Raw genomic sequence first — 10,435 nt, 5'->3', positions numbered from 1 at the left:
GTTACCCGTTGTTACTCGTTATTACCTGTTGTTACACTTTTTCTCGAACTAAGTCAAAGTGGCCGAAAAAGTTTAAGTCCAGAATCGAAAGTGCCACTTGTTACTCGTTGTTACCCGTTGTTACTCGTTATTACCTGTTGTTACACTTTTTCTCGAACTAAGTCAAATTGGCCGAAAAAGTTTAAGTCCAGAATCGAAAGTGCCTCTTGTTACTCGTTGTTACCCGTTGTTACTCGTTATTACCTGTTGTTACACTTTTTCTCGAACTAAGTCAAAGTGGCCGAAAAAGTTTAAGTCCAGAATCGAAAGTGCCTCTTGTTACTCGTTGTCACCCGTTGTTACTCCTTATTACCTGTTGTTACACTTTTTCTCAAACTAAGTCAAATTTGCCGAAAAAGTTTAAGTCCAGAATCGAAAGTGCCTCTTGTTACTCGTTGTTACCCGTTGTTACTCGTTATTACCTGTTGTTACACTTTTTCTCGAACTAAGTCAAATTGGCCGAAAAAGTTTAAGTCCAGAATCGAAAGTGCCTCTTTTTACTCGTTGTTACCCGGTGTTACTCGTTATTACCTGTTGTTACACTTTTTCTCAAACTAAGTCAAATTGGCCGAAAAAGTTTAAGTCCAGAATCGAAAGTGCCTCTTGTTACTCGTTGTTACCCGTTGTTACTCGTTATTACCTGTTGTTACACTTTTTCTCAAACTAAGTCAAATTGGCCGAAAAAGTTTAAGTCCAGAATCGAAAGTGCCTCTTGTTACTCGTTGTTACCCGTTGTTACTCGTTATTACCTGTTGTTACACTTTTTCTCAAACTAAGTCAAATTGGCCGAAAAAGTTTAAGTCCAGAATCGAAAGTGCCTCTTGTTACTCGTTGTCACCCGTTGTTACTCCTTATTACCTGTTGTTACACTTTTTCTCAAACTAAGTCAAATTGGCATAAACGTTTTCGGTCAATTTGACTTAGTTTGAGAAAAAGTGTAACAACAGGTAATAACGAGTAACAACGGGTAACAACGAGTAACAAGAGGCACTTTCGATTCTGGACTTAAACTTTTTCGGCCACTTTGACTTAGTTCGAGAAAAAGTGTAACAACAGGTAATAACGAGTAACAACGGGTAACAACGAGTAACAAGAGGCACTTTCGATTCTGGACTTAAACTTTTTCGGCCAATTTGACTTAGTTTGAGAAAAAGTGTAACAACAGGTAATAACGAGTAACAACGGGTAACAACGAGTAACAAGAGGCACTTTCGATTCTGGACTTAAACTTTTTCGGCCACTTTGACTTAGTTCAAGAAAAAGTGTAACAACAGGTAATAACGAGTAACAACGGGTAACAACGAGTAACAAGAGGCACTTTCGATTCTGGACTTAAACTTTTTCGGCCAATTTGACGTAGTTCGAGAAAAAGTGTAACAACAGGTAATAACGAGTAACAACGGGTAACAACGAGTAACAAGAGGCACTTTCGATTCTGGACTTAAACTTTTTCGGCCAATTTGACTTAGTTTGAGAAAAAGTGTAACAACAGGTAATAACGAGTAACAACGGGTAACAACGAGTAACAAGAGGCACTTTCGATTCTGGACTTAAACTTTTTCGGCCAATTTGACTTAGTTTGAGAAAAAGTGTAACAACAGGTAATAACGAGTAACAACGGGTAACAACGAGTAACAAGAGGCACTTTCGATTCTGGACTTAAACTTTTTCGGCCACTTTGACTTAGTTCGAGAAAAAGTGTAACAACAGGTAATAACGAGTAACAACGGGTAACAACGGGTAACAAGAAAAACATTTTTAAGATTTAATTTCAAACTTTTCATTTTCATTATTCCGTTCTGAACCAAAATATATGAGATTTTAAGTAAGTTTCATTAGAAGCTATAACGACAAGTAATCATTAAAGGGTGACAGTTAATTTATTGCATTATAGGAACAGATAGTTAATAATGTAAAACAAAAGAAAGAAGTAAGAGACATAATATATTTTTGATGTGTGCTATTAGAATTGCATTTAAATTTTTAAATAAACAAATTACATTTTAAAATTTAGTTATTAATAAAAACCCTTTTTTGATTACAATTAAATTCAATTTTTTATAAGTTTCTTAAATGCTGCCGAATCTGCTCGTACTCTTAAAGAATCACGAGTTCTCGATGGATGAAAGTCAAAAGTTTCATCTTTTATGATAGCTGCCCAGTTCTTCTCTCCATGCTTTTGTAATCCCTTTAAAAGTTCTTCATCTTCCTTTTGCGAAAATTTTACATTTCTGGAAGATCTTTTTGCTGTTTCCCTTATAGCAATCTCCTTTTTTACTTCAACACTTTGACTTATCTTTCGTGTATTGTAGGCTTTCTCTTTCCCAGATCTGATTGGTGTAGATGATTCTGTCGAGCTGATGATTTCCATTTCTATGTCTGCCGAATTGTTTAGATTTTGACTTGCAATAGCTTTGGATGAACACATTGATTGAACGCGTTGCATAATGCTGTTCACTTCTGTGCATTGAGATTCGATACTACTGGGCTCAAATGCTTCATCGTCTGACTCAATTGGGATAGCCATATTGTTGCTTGTTGATTTCGAACAACATTGTCCACCGTCGACATTTAGACTAGCTTGTTTTGTAACAAATGGACTTTTTGATAATGCAGCTAAATCTCTAAATACCCCTGAAATCGCCACTTGGTGATCCTGGCGAGCCGTGCCTAGCATTTTCTCCATGCATTTCTGTCCCTGTGTAGCGACTATTCTCGATTGTTTCTTTTTGTAGTGTACCTTTGCAACATCAGAGCTATGCTTTTGGTCTTCTGATATTATTTCCTGTTCTGAACGAGATAATCTATCAGCACTTGTTGTTTCGACTATTTGTCTGTATCTTGTTGGATGGATATACTTTCCTATGGCTTGATGAACAAGTATTGTCATTGCTGTTGTTAGAGATTGATACTGATTGCCTGTCGTTGATACTAATAAGTAATCACAAGTCGGTTTCATAAGTGGTCGAATAAAGTCTATGTATGTATCTAATATAGTAAATACTTCTTCAGTTAAAATTAGTGTATCAAAGAGATATTTACCTGTCGTTTTGAATTCTCTTTGGTCAATAAAACCATCAGTCTGTTTAGCTTTTTCGATCATTTGTAGAGTCAAGTATTGAAATGTCATTGGTCTACTACATTTCACACGAAGAAATAAAAAGGTTGTAATAAAACGAGTGCAGAATGTAAGTTCTATCTTGTTTGGCAGAGGCTTTTGTACTTTGCATTTGTTGACAATCTCTTTAAAATTGAAGATATGATAAGGTATTACTGCTTCCATTTCCTCTAAGCTGGCCCAGCTATCACGACCGATAAGTGTCTCTAAGTTAAAGTTTCTTGTACCGTCAAGACGTTTCTTCTTTCTCAAATTTTCTTTTGCTCTCCTCAAATAAACTTCTGTTATTGTAAAACACCTCAATTTGTTATCATTGACTCCAAATGATTTTCTATAATCCATTAAATCTGATATAGCTTTTACATAATTCAATGCTCCTGAAGAAGATAATTTCCATTCTTCCTCTAAAACAGTTAAAAATTTCAGTATAATTGTTGTTGACCCTAAACAGCAGTCAATCAGTTCATAAGATAAAGGTGTTTGGGATTCGTTATCCCCAGTGCTATTCATCAAAAATTTCAAAGCACGTTTGGCCACTTGTTTGGCTTCTCTGTCGTTTTTACCTCCTCCACAAGTAGTAGTTAGCCATTTATAAAACGATTTACCGATCCCTTCATCGATTGAGTAGTAAGGTTTAGAACTTGTAGAAGCTTTCTTTTGAATATTTGGCTGGTTAAGTTCTATTTCTTCCCTTTTAACTTCTGGCTGGTCATCAAAATAGTAATACCAAGGATGCTTGTTATCTATGTGTTTTCTCAAACCTCTCTTGCTTTCGAAGTCTGAATGTAAACACAATTTAGCTGGGCATGTAAATTTACCTTTATCATTCTCCTTGAATGACAGTTTTCTTTTTCCATTGGCTGATCCATTGACCGAGTGCCAGTCTACGAAGAGCACCCTCCGGCGGGCCATTATGGCCCTCCTTATAATATTCAATGTTCATAGTTTCTCTTTTATACCTTTCTAAAATAATATATATATTCTTTCCGGGGGTCCTTTTGTTATTTTTGTTATTTTTTTGAATGCATTCTTTAAGAAACTTGATGTTTGATTGGTTATATTCTTACGAGGGGGTATTTGTATTTTGCCCGCCAAAATGCACACATAAGTGCTGTTAATTGTCCATTTCATTTTGTGAATACGTTTATCTTTTGTTCTCTTTAAATATACAAATCATTCAGGTTTAAAATAGAACACTACATTTTTGTAATGTTGTCTATTTTGTTCATTTTTCATGAACAATAATTTGAATCATTTTGTAACAAATTGATCATTAACTTATACTGTTTAAATAAGAACAAATTATAGCTAACAACAAAGATAAAATGTTCCTATAAAAAACTACTTAAAATGTTCTCACTAATTAAACAACAGTTCATTCCTTCTATTTTCAAATGAAAGGTATGAACTTTATTGTTCCCCTTCTCTCAAGGGATAATATGTTCCTTCCATACAAAGGACAAAGAGATCTCCGCGGTAAAGTAAAACTGTTCTTTTACGTATAAGAACACTTTTGATCCCGCAAAAAAAGAATAAAAAGGATCATTGTTAAAACTAGATCTGTTCAATTCAAATTAAACAATTCGTTCTCTGCAACAAGAACAAGAAGGAATTAAATGGAAATCTCCAGGGCATGATTTCTCAAACTGTTCAATAAGGAACATAAAAGAGACTCAATTGATGTTCCTTCATTGTACATCGCAATGCGATATTAACGAAATCAAACTAGCAATCGTCCTGCATAGAAAATTCCCTAGGCACCAAGAATTGAATACAAATTCCCTAGATAACGACTTTAGATATGATAGAAATCCTTTCTTGTAAACATTGTTAATTGTTGTGTAATATAGATTTCTATGATATGGAAGAGTATAAAAACATCTACATTAAGGTAGTTGTTGTTGTAGTTTTCATCTATTTCCAAGTTAGGTTTACAATGTTCTATATTATACCTAAATGAACCAAAAGATGTTGTTTTCAGTAGCGGATCTGTACTGTAGGTGTTCACAATATTTATGAAGGGAAAACGTTAATTTCCATATGAAGAATATAGATAATATGGAAACAAAAATGGTAACTCTTAAATACAGAAAACATCCAACAAATTATGTGAATTCTGTCCATCGCATTAGAAATGTACGAGTGTGGTCCCAATCAAAACTGTTGCAAAAAAGAAACTGGGTGACATTTTGTAAATATTATTTTCACTTTCACATTCACTCTTTCAAGTGAAATTTCAATACTTTTACCCCTTTGAAATTTTGTGATCTATTGAAAATAAACTAACTGGTACCTTGTTTCACGCTGCTGAGGAAGATTTTGCTCAACACACACAAGGGGGTCATGCAGTCAGTACAGACACGTTGAAAGTTAGTATAGTGGTGGGTCATATTCTGATTTAGGATTTTGTACTAACTGCTGAAAGGGGTGGTATCTCAGAATTTGTCAAGTAATTGAGTTGTACTTTTGGGTACTACATGTTTTTATAAGCATATAATAAGGCTGAAAAAATGCTTGAGGCAGGGATGCTTATATCCTAACATAAATTTTGCGAGGATGCTGACTAAAGATACTGAATCAGGCTCAAAATATGCTTAAACTTCACATAAACATTCAAAGTTTTTATAAACATTCGAATTTTTTATTCAAACTTTTTATTTAAACATTCAATTTGCTTTGCAATGGTTTCACAAAAAACAAAGTAGCTGTACTACAAAGTAATTTTTTTCGCAGGCTCGAGGTAATGCTTAGCATATGGTTAATTTTTCCCATATCTGAGCCTAGATATGCTTATAAGTGCAATGCTTATAAAAAAAACATGTAAGTGCTAAAAAAAGGTTGCTACCTTTAAATAAAAGTCTGAGGTAAAATCTTTTTCAATCCCATCGCGGTTTCTGCATATAACAGCATATTATGTTTTTTGCCCTGCCATATGTCACAAACATTTCTTTTTTTTAGTTATCAGCACTGATCAGCAATGTAGTGACTTCTTTTTAATTCCATTCGGCAACATAATAGCTGTAATATAATAATGACCGGTTCGTGAGGGCTTTACTATGAAATATGCCAGAGGTCTAAGTAAAGGCCGAGCTTGCGAGGTCTTTGCGATGACCAAGGGCAACATTTTCAAAAAAACCGGTCATTATTAACATATGTAACATTACGCCTTACTCATTTGAATTGTTTTGAATTTGCAATGTCTTCTATTTTTAGAATCAAGAACGCACCATAGTGTAACATAGGCCTTACTCAGATCTTAAATCAAAATGCAGCAAAATGTCCAAAATATTCAAAAGAAAATTCAGAAAATTCCGGAAGATTCTTCAACTTCCCTTTTTCATCCAGATTGAGCTCCAAACATTATACCAAAACACAAAACATAGGGTTTACCGTGTTTTAAGGTTTGTAGAGCCAAAAAAATGGAGGTATCGATTTCTTTCTACGTAAAAGCATTTAGGTACTAACTGCTTAATTATGGGTGGTATTCAATTTTCAACCCTCAAATGCAGTTAGTACCTTTGGGTACAAACTGCTGAGGGGTGGTGGGTGTATTTCAAAATTCAAATTTTGCAGTTAGTACTCATAGTGTCTGGTACTGACTGCTTGACCCCCCTGCAACATATCAAAATAAGTTCTTAGAAGAGTAAATAGGTAGCTGTAGAAAAAGCGACCCTAAGAACGATAAACACTATTTATAATATATAAATTTATGGCATAATGGAAACAAGGCAGACATGTCTTTGCTTCGCTCAAATTGGAATGGGAATCTTAAATGTCCTTTCCTGATCAAATTTCCATTTCAAGGCAGAGAGTAAGAAACCACCAAACATTTTACATCCCCAAAAAAATATGGAATGTGAAGTACCAAAACCGTGCACTATTTTTTTGTGCTCCAACATACCTATATAATTTGTGACGGTTCATAGGAAAAAGAGTACAAAAGAAATCTTGCTTAAATCACCGATAATTGCCGCTTTTATCAGGAAAAAGTTGTACTGGGAAAAAGCGGGATTGTCCCGATAATTCCCTATAATCTTCCCGGTAAATTCCCGATAATTAAATAGGAAAAAATCGGCAATTATCAGTAGCATATTACCGGGAATTATCGAGATGCCGATGATTGACAAAAGAAAACGTTGCATTGCGCATTCTATACAAATGTTTTGATTGTAAAAATTATCGGAATGCCGCTATTTCATGCTTATGATTAGCGAGAAAATTATAGGGAAATCAGTGATCCCTTTAATTCCCGCTAAAACATTCCCTGTTTTTTCTGATAATGTTCCGATAAAATACTGCTAATATGCCGATATTTACTGATAATTTAAAATTATCGGTAAGTTTTCAGGAAAATAGCAGGATTTATCGGAGGTTGCATTTTGAGAATCATTGTATAGTTTACAGGCTAACAACAACCTTTCAAACGGGACCACCCCTAAGCTGTTAAGATCAAAAGCAAGGAGTTTCCAGTGTTGAAATTGTGTCAAGATCACACTACAGGAAGAAACTGTACAATTCATGCAAAACATTGAAAATAGACGGTTTCCAAAATGAAATCAAAACATTTGAAAGCATAATGAAGGCACAAGAGGAAGAATTAACACAACTGAAAACTAGGTCCTGGTGCCTGGTCATCAGTGTCATGATTAGCAAAATCAAAGAATGGTGATACTTGAAAAGAAGATTGAAAATATTGTGAATAAAAAAAAGAATCAGCGCCACAAAGCTATGCCAGAACATCGAGAAAAATATGGGAGAGGGTGAAAGAATAAAAATAGTTGATGTTATATGGATAAAGATCCTTCAATTAATTTTAAAATTTTAAAGGAAGAAATTTTGGCGGGAATTTAATTTGGCGGATGGCCTAAAAAGTTTTTTCAAAGGGAATTTAATTTGGCGGATCAGGGAAAAAATTAATTATGGCGGGAATTTAATTTGGCGGATGACAGATTTTTAGGTAAAAAATCAAGGCGAAAACATTGATATCGCATATTTTTAGGGGGTAAATTGTGGAAAAATTGGACATAAAATGAAAAAAATTAAATTTGGCGGGAATTTAATTTGGCGGATGGTGGAAAAAATTAAATTTGGCGGAAACTTAATTTGGCGGATTTCAGGCAAATCCGCCAAATCCGCCAAATTTTCTTTCCGCCAAAATTTCTTCCTTTAAGGTAATAAATGTTTGATCTAAAGATATAAGAAAAGGTAAAAACAAAAATAAAGTCTATCAATATCCTCTATTATAAAAAGTTTGGTATTAAAAAGCCTTTTGTTTGTCTGATGTTTTGATCTACTCTCGGGTACCTAATAGCCGGGGGGGTTTGGATAACGGGGGGTTAAAAATCGCAAAACTTAATAAGCGGGGGGTTTGGAATAAAATGTCCTGGGTGGAAAATTTTTGAAAAAGAGGCTAATACAGCTGAATTAGGACAAAAAAGGGAACTTTCAAAACATTTCCCAAAAATTAATAAGCATTGGATAAAATGTCCTGGTGAAAATTTTCGAAAATTAATTAGCGGGGGGGAACGGCTATTAAGTACCCGAGAGTAAAATAAATTATAACAAAAGGTTAAAAACAAGAATAAAGTCTTCTATCAATATCCTCCATTCTAAAAAAGTTGGTATTATAAAAAGGTTGGCAATAAGAAGCATTTCGGTGCCCCATAGATCATTATAAAAATATCATTTGGTTGATTGATCAAAATTAATTTTTCATAATTTAGGGTCATTAATTTACCAAAATTCCATTTTATAATCTCATGGTTGATTGAAATTCGATTGAAGTTTTTGCTTACATTAATAATTTGTAATTTCCTACTAAAGTCTGTTTCAAAAAAATTGGCAGTCGGCACATTTTCATACATTTCTCTTGATTGAAAATTGCTATTTTAAAAAGTAATACCTTTTTGAAAAGATATTAACAAGTGGAGTATTTCAAGAATCTAAAAATTTGAAAACAAATCGAAAATGAAGAAGAAAAAAATGAAGATTTTTTTCTACTGCACCAAAAATGTTGATTTTCACTATACAAAAACTTCAAACTTATCTGATTTAAAATCTAAAATTACAAAACTAATTCCTAATTACTAATTTTCGCGAATCAGCCTGTTTTTCACCTAATTTCTTTCATTATCCTTCGGGTTTTGGCAAAAATCATAATTTTAAAATTTTCGCGAGGACTAACTTTCGCGAAAATCCCGAAAATTAATCCACGCAAAATTTAATCCACTTAAGGTATTTGGAATCAGCTAAGTTTGAAGTTTTTGTATAGTGAAAATTAATGTTTTTGGTGCAGTAGAAAAAATCTTCATTTTTTTCATCTTCGTTTTTCTTCTTCATTTTCAATTTCTTTTTAAATTTTTAAATTCTTTAAATACTCCACTCGATGATATCTTTCCAAAATGGTATTACTTTTTAAAATAGCTTTTTTCAATCAAGAGCAATGTATGAAAATGTGCCGACTGCCAATTTTTTTGAAACAGACTTTAATTTGTAATTCCCCTCCTAGGTTTTGTAATATCCCACAAATTTGAAATTTCTTACATTTTGAAATTGAAACTTCTTTTTCTAAATTTCTACTGTAGAAAATTCGAATGCTTGACAAGTTAGGAATCCCATGCTTACTTTCGTGAAATTCTGCATAAATTACCCTCGGTCTAATTATATTTCAAAATTGACCTTGGGAATTTATCCCAAATTTCCCTTGCAACCATGAGAATGCTAGTACAAATCTTGAATGAAACAAACAATAAGTTAAATTTTGTGATGAGTAATTTTTTGATAGCAGTAATCACTATTTGTGAGACCATGGTAGAAGGAATACCGCAAGGGAAGAAATTTTTGTGGAATCTAATTTTGCGATTAGGTTTCTGAGTTTCGAAAATTAAAATTTTGCGGTTCAGGGTATTTTGGTCCACCAGGGGAGTACTTTGGGTGGTAAGATATAGATAAAAAGATATAGGTGGAAAATAATTTAGGTTCCAAAAATCTTTGTGAAAACTTACTTCTACAAAGATTTCTTCCCTTAAGGTATTTCAAAATTACAAATCTTTCTTAAATGTAGCAATTTAAAAAATATTCTATTCCAATAAGATTGCTAAAACTAAAAATAATGGTAAAATAAGAAGAGGGAACATTCTGACTTAATTTATTTTTATTTTTTCTCATTACCAGAAAAGTGACAACAATTTTTATCTCTCTAGATGAGAGTGGTATGAAAATGGTCCAAAAAGATAAAGAATAGTCACTTTCCATCTAAATTAACAAATGATCTTGAAA

Source organism: Clytia hemisphaerica, unplaced genomic scaffold (genome assembly GCF_902728285.1).
Source record: "Clytia hemisphaerica strain Z4C2 unplaced genomic scaffold, Clytia hemisphaerica genome assembly, whole genome shotgun sequence".
NCBI lineage: Eukaryota > Metazoa > Cnidaria > Hydrozoa > Leptothecata > Clytiidae > Clytia > Clytia hemisphaerica.
This window is presented reverse-complemented; position numbering follows the sequence as displayed.